Below are 20,558 nucleotides of genomic sequence, written 5' to 3' on the forward strand. Positions count from 1 at the left end.
ATCCTCGCTGGTTGTACATGGGAAGAAGAGAGAAGACTAAGTGGGAAAGGAACTCTGGAATGCCAGGCAGCTCTGGTGCCTTCCCACTTCGAAGTTCCTCAGGGTTCATAATCTTGGGCTGAAACCCATATTATATCAAAATAATATACAATGTGTGAATAAAAATATTTCTCAAAGTATTGCTTGTCATTTATCAAAAAACACCTATTCATCAGCAAAATAAGTTTCATGGGTCATATTTTTTCAGTTTTTTTAATGAACAAGTTGTGTGTCATTAGTTCCTACATGACATTTAACATAAGGGGGTTTGTCCCTCATGTTAATATTTAACTAACTTAATTCCTTAATATAGTCACCAAAGACAAAATCAACACCAGCACACTGTCAAGCTGCTCAACAGTTGTAAAATGACATGTTCATGTATAGAATGGGGAATTTACCTAACATGAGATAATTTATCAACTATAGCATCAGAATACACAGCAAGGAAGGGGGAGTAAAGTAAATATGAGCCAACTTTTAAAAGAAAAATAAGCTCATTAAAAAGGAACCAATAAAACATTTTGGTCCAGCAAAGTTCTGACTCCTTGAAAAAGGAAACTTACTAATTCTTACACTACACCATGATCCTTAAGTCACTAATATTCAGATGGGATTAGATATATCAAGGAGTTATCAAAATATTTCATTTTATTAAATGTTTTGATCTTTTTGAGTCAGTATCTCCTTGTAGCCCCCAATGGCCTGTAACTCACTATGTAGACCAGGCTGGCCTCAATTTCACAGAGATCCACCTACCTCTGTTTCCTGGGTGGCTGGGATTAAAGGTGTGTGCCACCACATTTTTGATAAGAAATCATATATTTCAGAAGCTGCTGCAAAGTCATAAATAGTCTGTTTCATCATGGGGTTATCTTTTATATATTTTATTCATTTACTTGAGATACTTACATAAACAGTATGCACTATTGCTTTATGTGGTCTTCAAATGAACAAAAATGATATCATACTGTATGCATATTTTCATAACTGATAAAATTATTTTGGAATATATAAAATATTTTTATACCATTACATTTCTAGCTAACTCATGTATTTTAATTACTACAGTATAATTTTCCACTTTATGAATAAATTATCCTATAACTGGCCCCTCCTTCTCATAGGCAATCATGAGAAGTCCATGATTTTACTCTTCTAAACAGTTCTTTTGTGAACATTCTTGTACTCATGAATGAAATAGCTGAAGGCAAAAACTAGAAGGGAAGTTCCTGAGTTAATTGCACAAATATCGCTATATATTAGATACCACAAAATGCAGGGCTTTACTGTACAAACATCTTCTTAAGCTAGGCATCATAAAATTGCTCCCTGAGTGTCATTTATACTAACAGCAACAGCCAAGGGTCACATTTCCCCATTTTCCATAATACCGTACTAAAAACACCACTACTTATTAGATTTGTCATTCTTTTCAATGTGAAAGGGCATATTGTAGTTTTACTTGGAATTCCCTTGAATATTACTGAAATGTAACATCACGCCTGGCTTAATAGATGTGCTATGCAGTTCTATGTAGAAATTGTGTATCCTAACATATCAGTGTGTCACAGATCTGTATGCAAGTATTATTAAGTTTCATGTGGCAGAAAATGAAGGTTATGGTCTCTGATCTTCCACTTGGAACAGCAAGTCTTGGGGAAGGTTACCTAATGAGAACCTAAAGAAGGGAATGAAAACATAGTCATGGAGATTCCTCAGGCTCCCAAACAACTTCAAAGAACAGGCATAACAATGTAATGGCCTTTAATGACTTTTATTTCCAGGTTTCACGGAGGTGAAATATTATCCTTCTCTTACTTTGATTTGTAAAATGAAGATGAATAATTAACTCATGGTTGACAGAAAATAGATTGCTAGCTAGTTTCTTGAGAACAATGGGTTTTTACAGCTTATCGTATTAAGGCTTGGCACAAATCAGGCTATTTTTCTACATCATATACTATTAATGCCTCAACTTCTAACTCAATTCTGAAGTGTATTTTTCTTATTAAAGCCATAAAATATGACTGTGTATGGAAGGCATGGAATAAATATGTGTTGTGTACCAATTAAAGATATATTAACGTCACCTCTTATTCCAGGAACTGTGGTAAGACCAGGTCTGTGGCACAGATGCCACTTGACCACATCTTATAAGAAGCCAAGATGGGGCCACAAATATGTTGTCTAGCCAGGGTTTTCTGACACCAAATGTCATACATTAAGCCTCTGAATGTACTTGTTTACTTTACCTTTCTATGAATTATCTATACCTATTTGATTTTTTTAAGATGCTTTAAAATAAAATGATAAAGGTTAAACACAAATTTTCATTTTAGGTTATACTAATATAGAGAACCAAACATTCTTTCCTTTTATTTATTTTTATTTATTTATTATTTATTTATCTACCTATCTATTTATTTTGGTCTTTTTGAGACAGGGCCTTCTGTAGCCCCAGCTGGCCTGGAACTCACTATGTAGGCCAGGCTGACCTGACGAGGCGAGCCTCACTCTCACAGAAATCCACCTGCCTCTGCTTCTTAAGAGCTGGGATTAAAGGTGTGTGCCACCATGCCCAGCCCAAACCATCTTTTTAAATTATAAAAGCATATTTAGTAAAACATCAGTTATCCATACCTCTCCCTCATGAATGTGTGCATGCACATATGGAGAGGAAAGTATGATTCATGGAGCAGCCCTCAGTCAACACAGATGGGATCCAGGAGATTAAACACTTCTCCCTTACTTTCCACAGATGAGCTCTCTTGACACATAATCCACATCCCAAGAATGAATCTGATCTTTAAGCATGATGACAGAAGGGGAATCCAGCATGTCAGACTGTGAAGAAAAATCCAACGGAGATAAGAAGAAAGCCGGAAAAGCAAAGGCAATGTGGAGGGATCCAGTTCTTCTCCAAGGGGTTGGGAGTGAGGCTGCAAATAGAGCATGCAGGCCTAAACTGGAATGGAGAGAGCATGCATTAAGTCGGGACAAGTTTGATTTCATATGTGCCAAGGTGAGCTAACTGGTAAAGAGGAGGGTGAGGTTCTGTTCAGATGTTTTTCATTAAAAATGTAAATCAATATTTCCAGTTAAGAGTAATGAAAAGTGAGTGGTTTATCTGATGTTTTAGACAACATGAGTCACAGTGGATGAGAGAGGGAAGTCTTAGAGACAACCTCATTTCCTTCTTTATGTCTTTCCCCAAGAACTACCTGATTCAAAACAAATCTTTTCATAATTTTTACTGTTTTAAACCCTGTATTTTTGGAATTCATCAGTTTGATGTGGTGGTTCTCAAAAGTATTTTTTCAGAATCAGAAAAACTAATTTCCCAAGAAACAGGCTAGAAATGAAAATACTGGGTCTTCCCCAAACTTCCTGAGTCAGACACTTCAGGAAATGGGTCCAGTGGTTGAAGCTTAATATGGGGGTAAAAAGCTGAGCTCTAGTGGACTACTGTACATTCTTACTTCACTTTGATGTGAAACATTTCCACACATAGTATTTATTAAATTATCTTGCAAATGAAACGATACAAGCTAAACATAAACACAAAATTTTATAAGCTTTTAAAAAATATTTATTTTCATTTTATGTGTATGAGTACATTGTCTGCATATATGTGAGTGCACCCGTGTTGTGCAATGCCGCAAAAATCAGAAGAGGGCTTTGGATTCCCCTGGAACTAGAGTTAAGGACGGTTCATAGCCGCCTTGTGGGTGCTGGGAATCGAACCCAGGTCCTCTGCAAGAGCAGTCGGTGCTCTTAACCACTGAGCCATCTCTCCAACCCTAAACACAAATTTTTACTCTAGCTACATTAATATCGATAGCCAGTCATTTTCCTGGGTTGGAAAGTCAAAATAGAAAAACAGCAATTATGACCTCTTTCAACCACAGCTATTGTAATTTACATGATTTGAGTTTGAAGGTTTATAAAAATTTTGTAAAGCACAAATATAAATTTTGGTCTTATATCTGTTAGCTGATGGGCAATATCATTTTGTTATTGCATTTTTTTATTTTCTTTTTTATTGAGCTTTTGTAATTTCATACAACAGTTCTTAATCAAATTTAGAGCCCCCCCCCATGCCTTTCCCATTCTACTATCCAGACCTCATGTATTCCACCATACATGTTAAGTCCTATCCAGTCAAGCATTTGTATCTAGATGTCCTTCAGTGTAAATTCATCTACTGGAGTGTAGTCAGCCTATCTAGAGATCATACATAAGGCCTACTTTTCTTCACCAAGTAGCAATCAATCTCCAACAGTTTTCAGTCTAGTGCCACCCACTACCCATTTCTTCTCCTCCCTTCTGGGCCCTTGTTGGCATGGGTCCTGTGCTCAATGCCACCGTTGCCACAACTTCCCATGTGCAAGCTCCCAGGGGCCTGAAAGCCTCTGCTTCCCCGTGTTCATGAACCAGCCCTGGTTCTTATAATCTTTCCACCCCTTCTTTCAAAATGGTCCCTGAACCGTGGGTGGGTAAGGTTCAATATAGGAGTCCTATCCAAGGATATATACTCTGAAGTCTCTAATTCTTTAAAACTTGGCCAGTTGTGGCTTTCTGTGTGCATCACACTCTGTTGTATTTTTTTAAGGACTGCATTAGATCACAACACTGATATTAATCCTAGATATTAGAAAGCTTGTTTTCTCAGGTTCAGCATTTGAAAATATATCTTAAGTTACGATTAAAATGAATTTACTTAAAAGTGATGATGATACTGAATACTGTCCCCATTATTTTAGTTTGGATAAACTAAACTACTAATCATTTTACATCTGTCTTCAGTGTAACTGATTATGATTAAGAGCAGAAACATTTTCTGAAGAATTAAGCACATTGAAAAAGCCATAATAGGAGCTTGAGAGATGACTCAAAAAGAAAACTATTTGTCATATAAGCCTGAGGACTTGAGTTCTAAAGCCTGTCACCTATATAAAAAGCTAGGTATAGCAGTGCTTGTTTGCAATCCCGGTGTTGGAGAGGTAGAGACAGGAGGTTCCCTGGAGCTGGTCACTAAGTCTAGCTGAATCCACTCCAGATTTGTTGAGACTGTGATTGTAACAATAAGGTGGGGAAGCTATTGAGGAAGATACCTGACATCAGCCTCTGACCTCCACATACACACTTGCATGTTGCACCTGCACACATGGGAAGACATACACGCATACAATAAATTTAGTACAGACAGGATTATTTTAGCATTGAAGGGCGTGTTAAAAAATAATCTCCATCCCAAAGGTTCTGGGGGAGCCCAGAGGGCCAAGTTGGGCATTGGCTGGATGGGAGGGGTCCCCTATGGAGAGCCACAGGTTCAGTTCAAGTGCACTGGAAGACAGTGCTCCTGAAGCACCACTTAACCCTTAACCCGAGAGCTTGAAAAGAAGTCTGTGCCACCCTGGGTGGCGAGTTGCACCCACTGGTGTTCCACACCAACTGGGGGCCCATTGAGTTCAACATGTGGGGCTCTGCTGGCTAGGAGAAGTTCAGGGGTCTGAGGGACGGCTGCTACCTCCAAGCTCAGTGTGTCATTATGTTAAATGTAACACCAAGAGTTTCAAGAATGTACGAAACTGGCATAGAGATCTGGACCGTGTGTGTAAAAATATCCACACTGTATTATGAGGCAACAAAGTGGATGCTAAGGACGGGAAAGTGAAGGCAAAATCTACTGTCTTCCAACCAAAGAAGAATCTTCAGCGCTACAACAATTCTGCCAAAGTAACAACTTTGAAAAACCTTTCCTCTGGTTTGCCAGCGAGCTCACTGGAGACCCTAACTTGGAGTTTGCTGCTATGCCTGCTGTTGCCCCACCGGAGGTGCTAATAGACCCAGCTTTGGCAGCAAAGTACAGCATGATCTAGAGGTTTCCCCAGAGGATTGCCCTCCCAGATGAGGATAACGACCTGTGAGAAAATGAAGTTGGAGCTCTGTGTCAGAAGCCTAGGTTTTTTTTTTTTTTTCGGTCTTTTTGAGACAGGGTCTCTCTGTAGCCCCAGCTGTCTTGGAACTCACTATGTAGACCAGGCTGGTCTTGAACTCACAGAGATCCACCTGCTTCTGCCTCCCCAGTGCTGGGATTAAAGGCGTGGGCCACCATGCAGAAGTCTAGTTTTATAGGCGGTTAACCATCCTGTGATGTCAGCGCTGCAGCGTGCGAGCCACCTTACCTACCTAAGCAGAGCCGTGTGCTTCATCTTTGGGATGCTGAAGGAGAATAATGGACTTTGAATGAATGTGGCAGTTAAAAACATACTACCAGGCGTGATAATGCACGCCTTTAATCCCAGCACTCGGGAGGCAGAGGCAGGTGGATCTCTGTGAGTTCAAGGCCAGCCTGATCTACATAGTTAGTTCCAGGCCATCTGGGGCTACTGGGAGACCCCCCCCCAAAAAAAAACCTTCATTTTTTTTGTACTTGCGTACTTAGCTGTTAAAAACAGTTGTTTCCTTCCTGAATTTCAAAGGTAAGACTGCTACAGTCACATCACAATATTCAGTGATGAATTTTTATTTGTCCTGTCATCCCCCATTCCTTTTGTTTAGAATCAGAATAAAGCTGCATATCAAATACCTAAAAAAAAATCTTTATTTCAGTATGTTATTTAAAAGCATAATAAAAGTGCAAAGCCACAGCTCTATTATTGATAATTATTTATGAGAAATACAAAAGTATTTTCCTGAAAGTGTCTCCTTCTTTAGTGCCAATACAACAGTTTCTACATGGGATTTGCTTGCAAAGCACAGAGATTATCTTGGCAGTGCAGAGCACAGAGAAAAGCTCTACATAGAGCACTCTAAGAAATGTCCCCTTTGTGGAAAGACTGTAAAAGCCAGAGGCAGTGAATGACCACAAGGAAACAGTTTTACAGGCAGCTGGGCAGTTACTCATATAAACTCACAGCAATTGTGATAGCATGCACAAGATCCATGCAACCTCAAGTCAAAAACCTAGTTACAGAAGTGGCGAGGTGGGGAAGAAATCTTAGTCCTCCCTGAGGAACAGCTGCCTATAGAAAACCACTGGGAAAGAGCAATCCAGTTTTCCTTATGAGTGTGAGGCTCGATAGGTTAACCAGGCTCCAGTAGAAAGAGCCAAACCAAAGGGCATCTGTGGACACAAATTTAACTCAGTAGGATATATATACATATTCATATACATATTATATATATATATATGAAATGAGATTAAGGGGGTGCAGATAGGAGGGAAGTCTAACTATAACCAAAATATATTGTATGAAATTCACAGAAATTCAATTTGAAAAAATAAAAAAAAATGCCTCTTTAACGTGATCGGCTATGAAAAAATATTGCTTGAAATTATAGTCATGGTGATTTTCAATGCCACGCCATTTGGGGATCGCTAAACTCCAGTGTCTGATGCCGTGTCTGACACTCTCTCTTGATTTATTCACTAAACATTGTGGAGAAGTGATGATCATGCCAATCATCACCTAAAATATATTAAATTCAGTTCCCATGCACAAATGAACAAAAGTGGTAGTTTAGATTTTATCAGATAAACGATAGTCTGCAGTTTCCACTGTTCTGCTTGGGATTTTGATTCACAATGTTCCTGTGATCCTTTCCTCTACTTCACCTTGGTCCGGTCATTTCTAGGACATTCTGATTTACCTAAGTTTAATTAGGATGACATAAAGCTATATCAGTAATTTTCAATAAAATACTTCCATGGTGGGATTGGGGGAGTAGTGTGGGATGTAAATGATATAAGATTTGATATTTGTTAATAACTATTGAAGGTTAATTGATGGGTTAAAAAGGTTTGTTTCTCTCAAGACTATGGGAGTGTTTGGAAATTTACACAATGAAAAGTTAAAACAAAATTCAACCACATTTAACTTTATTTGGAAATTATGGACTTTACTAGAGTCCCTAAGATAACTGTAGGCATGCTGCAATGTTATAAAACAAAGACTGGGAATTAATGTTAAGGCCTGTGGAACAAATTTGTACAGTAAGTCATTAAAAAAAAATCTGGTAGTGAGCCAATAGCATAATAATCTTTCTGGAGATTGATAGGAAAATAACACCAATTTTCTCATCACTTTCAATTTGTGGTAATTATGAATAATTCCTAAGACTCTCCAGGGCGTTTCAGGGGTGAACTGACATCTTACTAAACCCAGCCTCGTGTATAGCCAGTTTCCATGGGCAACAGCTTAGAGTTAGACTGGGATTTTGCTGTCCACAGATATGTTCCACTGGACAAGGAGAGGCTTAGGTTTAAATGGTTGGTAGAATAAGGCAAGAGTGAGAGAGAAGTCCGCAGTGAGCTCAGTGACTGCGTGAAATCTCAAAGCTGCCACAGATATCTGTCCAGGTACAATGCACTGAGACTCTGAAGTCCCCGGGCTGTGTTCTGATTCATGTTTGCTTACTTGTGTCCTTTCCATCACTTACTTTTTGCTTTTCCATTTATACAATGACAGTGATAACCGCATCTCCAGGAGATATGGTGAGGGTTCAATGAGATTCTTAGGTCATATACAAGAAACACTCCTGTGCCACACATGAGATGGAAATCATTTATTTACTCTAACAAGCATCATATGCTGGGGTACTCAAGTTCAGATGAGCCAAGTTCTAATTCTAAGCTGTCACTGGATGTAAGTTGCAGAAAAAGAGGCATACTTTTTCACACACATTCCAGCTTTCCTATCATAGGTAAGTGAAGGAACCAAGTTGATTTAAAGTTTAGCTATGTAGGCTCTGAACTCTTCACGATGTTATCATCTAGATATGCAGCCTCAGAAAGGGAAAAAAGTCTTAATATGAGCAAGAAGCACCTCCAGATTTCTTAAGGTCTCTGATGTCAGCATATCTACTCAGATTCAAGGGAAGCTGTATAAGAGATGCCTCTCTTTATGTGTTGGCTGTGTGTGTGTGTGTGTGTGTGTGTGTGTGTGTGTGTGTGTATTTAATGAAAGAAGATCCATGTGCTCTACACAGTGTTCATTGGAATGATTGGAATGGCAAAGCTAATGAGACTTTTTTATGAGTTTCTGATGTTGTACCCTCAACACCTAGTACTGACTTAGAATTATCCATTTATTAACTAAACAAATAATTCCTGAGTGAGCACTGAGGTCTAGGCACTGCCGGCGATAGTAAGAACATAGCATGAAGTATAAAATTCTGTCATCAAGCCAGGTGTGGTGGTGCACACCTTTTAATCTCAGCACTCAGGAGGCAGAGGCAGATGGGTCTCTGTGAGTTAAAGGCCAGCCTGGTCTACATAGTGAATTCCAAGCCAGCTGGGACTACAAGGAGACCTTGTCTCAAAAAAAAAGACCTAAAAAAAATTCTGTCAGGGGCTGTAGAGATGGCTCAGCAGTTAAGAGCACTGACTGCTCTTGCAGAGGACCTGGGTTTGAGCACACACATGATAGCTACGAACTGTCCTTAACTCTAGTTCCAGGGGAATCCGAAACCCTCTTCTGATGTCCACGGCATTGCACAAATGGGTACACTCACATACATGCAGGCAATATACTCATACACATAAAATTAAAATAACAAAATATTTTTTAAACTTCCGTCATCAAACTCAGATCCTAGTACAAGCTTTCTACATGTGAATAACAACCTCATATGCAGTTATGGATGTCATGAAAAATTTGGCAATGGTAAAAGACTTCTGAGTGTGCAACACTGATGTAAAATAAAATTTGTAATTAATCCACGGTTCCTATGCTGGAGCTCACTGATGCATCACATGACACTGCTACACTGTTCATGCTGTCTTGACTCCCAATGCTAAGGAAGGTGTTCAGAAATACCTCACTCAGCTTTGACACCACTGTCTGTTATGAATTACAGTAACTTTAGAGTAAAATTTAATTATGGAAAAAAGGCTTAATATTTTCCTACTGTCATTCTCATCATGTGTCACATTAGTATATCTCTGTATATTGTATAAGGATGCATGATTTTAAACTCTTCCATTTGAGTTGCTGGCGTAAGTTTCATAATAAATCATTAAATGCGTTTTGGGTTGATATTAAAACAGAATTTCTACCACTTTTTGATGTGGTCCCTGATGATTTATACTACATATTCATGCAAAGGTGTATCCTTAACATTGAGGATTATGAAATCAAAAAATTAATCAACTCTAAAAAACACTGGAGATGCTTTACATTTGCAGTGACAAATATTTAGCCAAGATTTAATTATTTACATAAAAACAAATAAGCACTTTCATCTCATTAGTATGTAAATTTGCCTTTATCTTTAATAAATGGCAAAATTATATGTATAATAAATAATTAGTTTAAAATAACTTTATTTCATATTCATCAAATATTTGATTTGTATGCCTATTTTGGATGTTGAGTAAGAATTCTGAAGCTAAAATAGGTTACAATTGGAAAGGGTTTAGGAAAGCTTATTCTAGAAGACAAGTAAGTAATGTTTTCCAGATTAATGGTATTCTAAAAGACAAATAAGTAATGTTTTCCAGATTAATGGTTACCTCATGAAGTCCCTACAAACAGTCCCCAAATTTTTCTTAAAACTTGGTTGAGACCTGCTCAAGATCAACTTTCGATTCTATTTATCAGGAAATAATCTCTGTTGTTAGAAGAGTTTGTCAGTAGACTTTCCAAATGTCTTCGTAGTACCATTTCAATTTCAGAAGAATTCTCAATTAGTGAGCAAAACAAATTTGTCCTCAGGTATACTTATAAGTAAACCAGTCTCTCACCTTTTTAAACTATTCACCTAGGTGCCCAAAATTCTGCTAGATGAAAAATTAGTTTTGCCACTAAAATATTAGATGAATCAATCAAATAGAAAAATGTTAAAATAGAACTTGCTATTTAACTTTAAAGTTGTATTTGAAATAAAAATATACATAGTCAAAACAAGGGTAATATTGCGAATACAGATTGTGCTTAATTCTCATATTACATTAATGCAATTATTGTTATATGTGTAATAGGCACTGTTTTACACATTGTAGATATTTTAACTATCTTAATACATAGGAACATGTAAATACTATGTTTCAATCACACAGATAAAGAAACTGAACACAGATAGATTTAAATTATGTGTTTAGTCTGTGCCTTCTATTCAGTAATTAATGAGAGCACAAGCCTAGAGTTTGTGTGCTATAATCACTGCACTATGAATTGTCATTTAAAAAAATTATTATTTTTATTTTATGTGTGTGTTATGCCTGCATGTAGGTAAGTGCACCCATGTTGTGCAATGACCATGAAGGTCAGAAGAGGCTGTTGAATCCCCTAGGACTGGAGTTACGGACAGGTGTTAGCTGCCATGTAGGTGCTGGGATTCGAACCGGGTCTTCTGCAAGATCAGTGTTCTTAAACTCTGAGTCGTCTCTCCAGCCCCATGAATTGTCATTTAAAAAATATTTTTGATTTTTCTTGTTTGACAATTTTAAATTTTTCTGGCTGGCAGAGACTGCTCTCCTATAGGCTAGCCAATTCTTAAGATGACAAACCCAGCTGGAGGCATGTTTTTGATAAGTAACCTAATCAACCTTGCCTTATTCATAGCTGCTGTTAGACTCTCATGTCCAGGAAGCACCATTTCTCTGCCCTGTTCAGCCCAGGCAATAGCCAAGATCAGAATATTAAATTAAAATAAATTAATATTAAATGAATAATATTAAAAATTAATGTTAAATATTAATATTAGAATATTAAAATTAAATAAATAAAATTACAGAAGCTACCTAGTTCTAAACTGTTACCCTACCCTGGCTTGCTTTTGTCATGAGAAGCCAGTAAAGCTCTAGCCTGACCTATCCTCTTGCTTCTCCTGGCCACCTTACATCTCTATGATCTGGCCTCTCATCTGGCTTGCTGTGCCCTGCCTGTTCTAGACCATGAGCATTGTAAACCCCATTTTCCTGAGTCTATCCTTCTCTTATTTCACATGGTTCCACTTCACCAACCATCTCACATAAGAATACACGACACAGGGACTGGAGAGATGGCTCAGTGATTAAGAGCACTGGCTGCTCTTGCAGAGGACCCAGGTTCCATTCCCAGCACAAACATGGTAGCTAACAACCATCTATAACTCCAGTTCCAGGGGATTTGATGCTCTCTTCTGACCTCCATGGGCATTGTACGACACGGATGCACTTACACACATGAAGGCAATACACTCATACACATAAAATAAAAATAGTAAATTAAATATTACAAAAGAATACAAGACACGTTACATGTTCTCTGAGATCAACAGATATCAAAAGATATGCTAACAAAGAAAGTACAGTGCATTTTAACATTATTGTCACAAAACAAAGGTGCCTTGTCTGATAATGGCTGCCTGCTACAAGTTGTTTTATACACAGTCATAACGTGTAATTTTAGGGGCTTTGTAAACTACCTCAGATTAAAATGTTGCTTCATTTACTAAGTTTATTTCAAAAGTTGTGCTGGTTAGTGTTTGTCAACCTGATAAAACCTACAGCCTCCAGGGAAGAGAGAACCTCAATTGAGAAACTGTCCCATCCAAAGGGCTTGTTTGTCAGGCATTTTCTTAACTGTTCACTGGTGTAGGAGTGTCCAGTCCTCTGTCTGCAGTGCCATCCCTGCACAGGTGGTCCTGGGATGCATAAGAAAGGTAGCTGAGCACCAGGGGAAGGAAGTCTGTAAACAACATTCCTCCATGGTCTCTGCTTCAGTTCCTGCCCCCAGGTTCCTGCTTTGAGTTCCTACCCCGGCTGGCTTCCCTTGCTGATGGACTCTAACCTGTAAGAAGAAGTAAACTCTCCTCCCTCAAATTTCTCTTGGTCAGTGTTTTATCATAGAAACAGAAAAGTAACTAAAATAAAAGTCATATGTGTAATTTAGAGAATTTTTCTCCAGAAAGGAATAGAGATTTTATTGAGCACGTGTTCCATGTGTACACTAACTATCCTGAGCTCATTTACACAAGAGGACATCACTAAATTAGCTTTAGGCCCTGTCATTTATGAAAGTGGAAACAGAGACCTAAGAATCACATAATTTGCTCATACTGCCCGGTGAAGGAACTCTCAGAATTTCTTCTGGTTCCAAGAGCTTCCAGGTTCACGAACTGTTCTTTGCTCTACTAAATCCTGTTAAATTTAATTGGTCTGGAGTTTTTCTTTGAACAACAAGAACGCATGAAATACCTTAAAATGTGCAGACAAGGACCAGGCGTGGTAGAGCACGCCTTTAGTCCCAGCACTAAAGGCAGAGGCAGGTGGATCTCTGTGAGTTCGAGGCCAGCCTGGTCTCCATAGTGAGTTCCAGGCCAGCTGGGGCTGCAGGGAGACCCTGTCTCAAAAGGACAAAAAGGAAAAAAAAAATTGTACAGACAGGATACTGTCAGTTGACTAAGAAGTTTTATTTCCTTTCTTTCATAATAAGGTTTCTACTCTGTAACAGCCACTCAGAAAGCTCTGAAAAACCTTACTACTTAAAGCGCACCTATCTTCTAGCTGTGCTCTTTTTCCTGGTAGCATATAAATTGCAGGGGTCTTTGTTTTGTCCACTGATGATCACTGGTGATGCTCCGATACTGTGCTTCGGTGATATAAGTGCTATGAGTCAATTTCTACATCAGTCTCATTGTGGCAGTCTGTTGGATAGCTAAACATAACATCAATAGCTTTTTAGTACTTGGTATTGGGCAGAGTTAAGAGTCCTTTCTAGGCTTGCCTTTAGATGCTTGAAAAAAAATCCCTTTATTCTTTTCTCAAGGCTTTATTCACTGAGCCACCACTTTTTATTAGTGAATGTCTCTTGTTTTCAAGGTCATTATTCATGTAGTTAAAATGTGGGGGTCAGCTTCTTAGTAAACACATGTAGTCACAGACTTCAATTTGGCATTTGATTACAGAGGTCTTGTTGAACCCCAAAAGCCCATGAACCACAGAGCCAAGGCTAATACATTCTAATTTAAAAGTATGGCCTGCCACACACAAGGGAATATTGAGACAACAGAGTTCTACATGTCTACACCACAGCCCCACCCATACGTGCACACACCAGAAATCTCTATCATTTATTTTCAAACCATTTTACCAGGCATCTATTTTTCGAGGAATATGGCGAAGGTAACTCCTTAAAGAAAATAAAATCACTTGTTACATATTTCAACTTGGATATCTAAATAGATTGGAAGCAGTAAAAACATTTACTGTTAAAACGTATATTCACAGCTGCTCTAGTTGATGGAAGGTTTATTTGTTGTTATCAAAATACGAAAGTGATATTGTTGTATAAATAGCTGTTTTCTCTTGTATGCAGCCATTTAGCTTGAAGCTGTTTCCCTTAGATCTCCTTTGTGTGTTGCCTGTAAATACTTGTGGTGTGATTCTAAATTGTCATTGCATTTGATCTTCCTAATAATCACAACAAAAACAACATGGTTACAACACAATAGGGCACTCCTGTTTGTTCAAAGTATATGGGTATCTCCATAGTAATTTTCTCCCCTATTCAAACTTCCCACCCAGTAAAGTGAAATTCTCTGACTTTAATGCCTTCATTATTTTCCTTATTTATTTTATTCCTTTACCTTCTTTCGTCTTCTCCCATTGCCCCACCTTATTTTCACATATCTCTTTTCCTGCTTTGATGTATGTCACACCTCTCGAGCCTCTGATGTTATTTCTTTTGTGTGCATTTTCAAAACAGCAAGCATTTTACTGATACACCTATGAATGCAATATGTGTCCAATCAACCTAATACCAATTTAACCGGTAAGGCGACACTCTGTTCATGAAGTCAGACGGTCATGTTTCCAGGACAACAGCAAATGTGATCAAACTCAAGTCCTTCCCGTGGAACACTACTCATGTTGTCATGACAACCTGTAAGAATTGATTTAAGTATCATTTCTACATGGAAGATCTGCATGTATTATGGTTAAAATCAGGAAGAATAGATAAAATTCTGGTAAGTTTTCACATTTCAGATTACCTTCATACTTCCAATTTGAAAGTAATCAAATGTGACAGCAGCTTAAAACATGAGAATTTTATCATCCTAGTGAAAAGATAAAATTACATGGATGATGAAGACGACACAATAGAACTTAACACTGATATGGTATTTTAAAAGCTACCTGATAATCTTTTGATTGTTTTCATCCCTGCTAATATTTGAAATTTGAATGTATAATGTTAAGATTTGTGGGCCTCTATTAACTAGGGGGATTTTAGTAGAATAAGTACTGAATTAATGGTATTTGTTTCCTTTAAAAATTCAATAATTAGTCCACAGAATATATAGTAAATGAATACTGAATTACTGACAAAGTAAAAGTTACAAAGTAAAAGTTATGCAGTATAGCCATCCTCTTAACAACCTTTTCTATTCACCATTTCTAGCATGTCTTATGTACAACAGTTCTTTGTAAATTATTCTTTTTAAAATTTTTTTATTGAATTTTTATTTCATATGGAACATCTCAATCATATTCATCTTAATACCTGCTTTCACCACTGGCTCCCTCCCATAGCCCCTGCACTGGAATTCATACATTCTGTCATTTGTGTAAAGGCCTATTGTGTCAACTTAGTGTCCCCAGACCTCAGTGCAAATTCATCTACTGAAGTCTAGTCAGCCTATCTAGAGTCCCTCGCTTTAGGAAGATCAGCTCTTCCTCACCTAGCAGTAATCAGTTGTCAATATTTCTTCAGCTAAGATTGGGGTCTGCTGTCCATTTCCCCAGTTCTATGCTGGGTTTTTGTCTATTTGAGTGTTGTGCATGCTTACTGGGTGCAAAATAGATTTCTTTATATTTACAGACAAATATCCCAGTCGCCACTCATCAAAGAAGCTCTTCTGCACCAAACGGACACTATTACATAGTACCACAACTGGTCACACACATTGTCTATGAATTGCCCAAACCTAAGTGTCACATCTACAATGCAACCTCTACACCTAAGGCTAAGGGAACATAAAATAAGAGGTAAATTTTTCTTATGACTGGGCTTTCCGTTTTAATTTTTCCTGTTTCATAAATACTAAATTAATCCCATTTCTCATCCCTGGACATCAATTCTTTGCCAGTGATATAGAATAATTCAAATACTATCCAGTAGGTTTGTTAATCTAGCCCAACTTTATGCTCTCCATATCCCAAAAACAAGATTTCAGAGCAGAGTTTAGCACATTCATGGACCAGCAGCAGAAAGCCCAAATATACATCTGAAGTTGCATGCAAAAAATTTTGTGTATGATCATATGTGCATTTTAATTGAAGAAAGCGGACATACTTATGTAATAAACAAAGGAGGTATTACCAAAAATGATAAACAATCATTGTTTTGAGGGGCTGGGAAGATAGCTCAGTCAGTAAAGTGGTTGATCCCTGGAAACCACATAAAAAATACATAAATAATAAGCACTGGGTGTAGCAGCTTGGTCTTTGAATCCCAGCACTGGGGAAGTTAACTATACAACAAACATGTTGATGTTTCCAACACAAGTGAATGACTAAATTTATGTGGCGTTTGATGATAGTAGTTGAATGAGTCTTCCCAAACCCTTGACATCTTTACCATAAGCATCTGTTCTTTATCTCAAAATACTGGGTGCCTTCTACACACAAGCATTGTGTTAGGTCTGGTCAATATGAACAGTTGCCAGGTGTGTCACAAAAGGCAGTGTAATCCAGACTTGGGGAACACTAAAAACACCATTTACTAAGTAGGGCTAGGCAGTTTGACCTTGTGACAGCTAGCACATATCAAGTGGCTGACTTGGGAATTGAGTCAGACTAAATTAGCTCACAGTTTGGAAATCCCTGAACGAGAAAGACAAAAAAAACACAGGAATTGTGCCAAAGTGTTCCAGCTCAGGCTTGACAATTCAAGTTAGCCTGAACTGAGAAAGCTAAATACCTGGGCCAGGCATGGTAGCCCATACCTTTGATCCCAGCATTCTGGAGGCAGAGGCAGGTGGAGCTCTGTGGGACTTAGTCCAGCCTAGTCTTCATGGGAAGATGGAGACCAGCTGGAACTACAGGGAGACTATGACAAACACACACACACACACACACACACACACACACACACACACAAACAAATATATGTATGTGTGTGTATGTGTTTATATATATAAACACACACACATTCATCTCTAGTCAAGTGGACGGTGTTTGGAAAGTGAGAAAACCAGAGCAGAGAAAGCTAGGAATTAGAACCACAAACAGTGGAACAGGAGCCAGAACAAGAGGAAATAGGGGGCAAGTGTACTGAGTCTAGAGGTTAACTAACGATCAGTACAGTCATTTTGATAGGGGAATAGCAGTAAGCAAAAGAAGCATCCCTTGATCATATCAGTGTTAAAGTAAACACTTTACAAACGTGAATGGGATCCACACAAAATTCTATCATTGCCTAGGTCATCACAAAACTAGTGTCAGAGACAAGACATACACACAGAAATTCAAATTAAAACATCTCTATTCTTATCTACATATGACAAGTTAAGACTTGGAGAGGATGCAAAAATAAAACTATCATGGAAACTGCCCTTAAAGGTGTTGTCATAGTCTAATAAAATAAAAACAGAAAGGCTAAGTTCACAGTTAAAGGAAAAATCACAGGTGAAAAGAAAGGAAGTTAAGTATGAGGCCAGATCTAAAATGATGGTTTAGAAAGTGCTGGAGAACTAGTGTGAATTTAGATCACACTAATACATGGGGTTAATCATTTCCAGCAAATATTTCCAGGAGAAGTCCTGCCAATTACAGACAGAGATCTGGAAAGATGGAAAAGATTAGCAACAGAGACAGCACTACTGACAGGTCATTCCCACCACACTTGCACCATGGACAATGACACTGTGGCAGAAAGAGTAAATGTGTTCATGTGTTTATCTCCCTGTATGAATAATACATGTTAATACCTAGGATATAGCCAAGTGGTGGGGTGCAAGCCTACCTTGGGTAGCCTACCTCTGTCAGTTGCCACACTGACAGAAATACAGAACTCGGCCATCTTCCTTAAATATTTCCACTGCTACTTACTGCTTTTCATAAATGTTAATTTAAAGATATTATATGTCCTTAATTATATATTTGTTCCTATTTGCATTTTTTGTGTAGAAAAGTATCACTCTGAAAATGAACAAGTTAGTATTCTATTTTTCTCTTCTAGCAGGAGACTTATGTTCATAAGGAAACAAAAATCAAGTACCAATAAAATTCAAATAGGCTATTTGAAAAATTTTTAATATGTAAAGAAGTTGTAAATTCTAGCAAGAATGTTTAATTTCCTACCTGTTTAGATTTTACTAATCAGCATACACTAAGTAGCGAAGGTGTGTTGAATGTGAATATTTTATCATTTGCAAGTAATTCTGAGGTATGTTCTAATGGAATTGGTTCTACCATATGACCTTCACAGACTATGATTTAGCTGCTCAGAAAAATCATGAATCACAATTTATAGCTGTAGAAATGGAGAATTATAAAAACTGAAAAGAACGCAAGAATATTTCAGAAGATATAATTATATATTTAATACATCAACAATTCTTGAGAATTTCTTAAATTTGTTTTTATTGAATTTTTGTGTATTTCATACAGAACATCTCAAACAATCTTAATCATCTTTATACCCCATCCCTACCAGCACCCCCCCATAGCCCCCACACTGGAATCCATATACTCTGTCACACCTGTTAAGGCCCACTGTGTCAAGTCAGTGTCCCCAGACATTCTCCAGTGCAAGTCCATTCACTAAGGTCTAGTCAGCCTATCTACAGTCCCTTGTTTTAGGAAGATCAGGTCTTCATCACCTAGCAGCAATCAGTTGCCAATATTTCTTCTGATAAGATTGGGCTCAGATGTTCATTTTCCCAGTTCTATGCTGGGTTTTTGTCTGAGTTTGCATGGAACTTGTGTATGCTGACACCATTGCCATAGAATCATATGATCAGTTTCGCCCAAGCTTGTAGGATTCTGTTTCCATATTGTCATGCACCTCTTCCCTGGTTCTTACAATCTTTCAACCTCATCTTCCACAATGGCCCCTGAGCCTTGGGTGGGTGAAGTTTAATAAAGGAGTCCTGTCCAAGGACCAGCATTCAGCAGACTCTTGATCTCTATACTTTCACCATTTGTGACCTTTTGTGTTCCTGGTCCTCCACTGCATGAGGAAGCTTCATTAATGAGAACTGAGAGATTTATTACTGTCCTCTTCTTTACCCCTGTTCTATGTTCCATGAGCCTTAGGTGTAGAGGTTGCATTGTAGATGGGTCACTTAGGCCTGGGAAATTCATAAACAAAAGTCCAATTGTTAACAGTTGTGGTACTTGGTAATAGTCTTCAACTGGTGAAAAATAAGCTTCTTTGATGAGTGATGACTAGGGTATTTGTCTGTAAATATAAGGATCCATATTTTGCACATAGTAAGAAATCACATTAATCTCGGGATGCAACAGTCTTGGGGTTTTCTCTAAGATCTATGACCACTCCAGCCATGTGTATTTGGTTATGTTTACAGTACCAACTTGAGTTTCCTCCCACTGAGTGGGCTTTTAGTCCAATTAGTTAGCTATTGATTGTCCCCAAAATAAAAGTGCCACTTCTCCACCGATGTCATATGTTGTACTAGCCATTGATGTGGTTATTTGGTCTTGAAGCTGGTGTTGGTGTTGACATTTCCCTTGGCACCCTCATAGCACTCTGCAAAGCTATGAGAGCTCACCTTCAGGGCAAGTGGTTTCGGGTCAGTTGCAGCTCTATTGCTCCAAATCCTGTATCCAAAGTATGTTCTGTCTTCAGCAGTAGAGTTTTGCCTTCAAGTTCTTGGAGGCCATCAAGGGCTGTGACAATAGCCTGAGTAATTTGGGGAGTCACTTGGACTACCCTGACCAACAATTCAAAGGAAGGTTTCTCCTGTCTGGAATGGTTTCTTGTTATGTAGCCTTTAGCTATAAATGTGGACTCACGTAGAGATAACATATGTGTAATTTGTCATTAGGTTGTTGGACTAATATGACTCCCCCTGGTTTTTTGAAACTAGCTAGGCATTATTTATCTCTCCTCTCTCTCTCATTGTCTAACCCTTCAGCCACGGTTTCCCCATTTGAAGTGTCCCCATTTTCCAAATTTCTCCCTCAATAATACCAGTCTCCTATAGTCCCACATCTCTTGAGCTCCTTCTTTCCCTTTATCCCCAAGGTCCCTTGTATAACCCTCCTCCCTCTTAAAATAACCCCATTTTTATCCATATCTCCCTTATTAATGCCTGTTTCCTGCTGTTCTTCTCTCTCAGGTTCCTTCTTTCCCTTTACCTCCTTGGTTCCTTTTCATTATCCTTGTTCCTGTAGTTATATCTGGATATATACTTACTTATAAGGATTTGGTGCTAGGATCCACATATGAGGGAGAACATATGTCATTTGTTTTTCTGAGTCTGTGTTACTTCACTTAGTATAACAACTTCTAGTTCGATCCATTTACCTGCAAATTTCATGGTTTTGTCTTTCTTTA

Source organism: Nannospalax galili, unplaced genomic scaffold (genome assembly GCF_000622305.1).
Source record: "Nannospalax galili isolate Female #2095 unplaced genomic scaffold, S.galili_v1.0 scaffold281, whole genome shotgun sequence".
Classification (NCBI taxonomy): Eukaryota; Metazoa; Chordata; class Mammalia; order Rodentia; family Spalacidae; genus Nannospalax; species Nannospalax galili.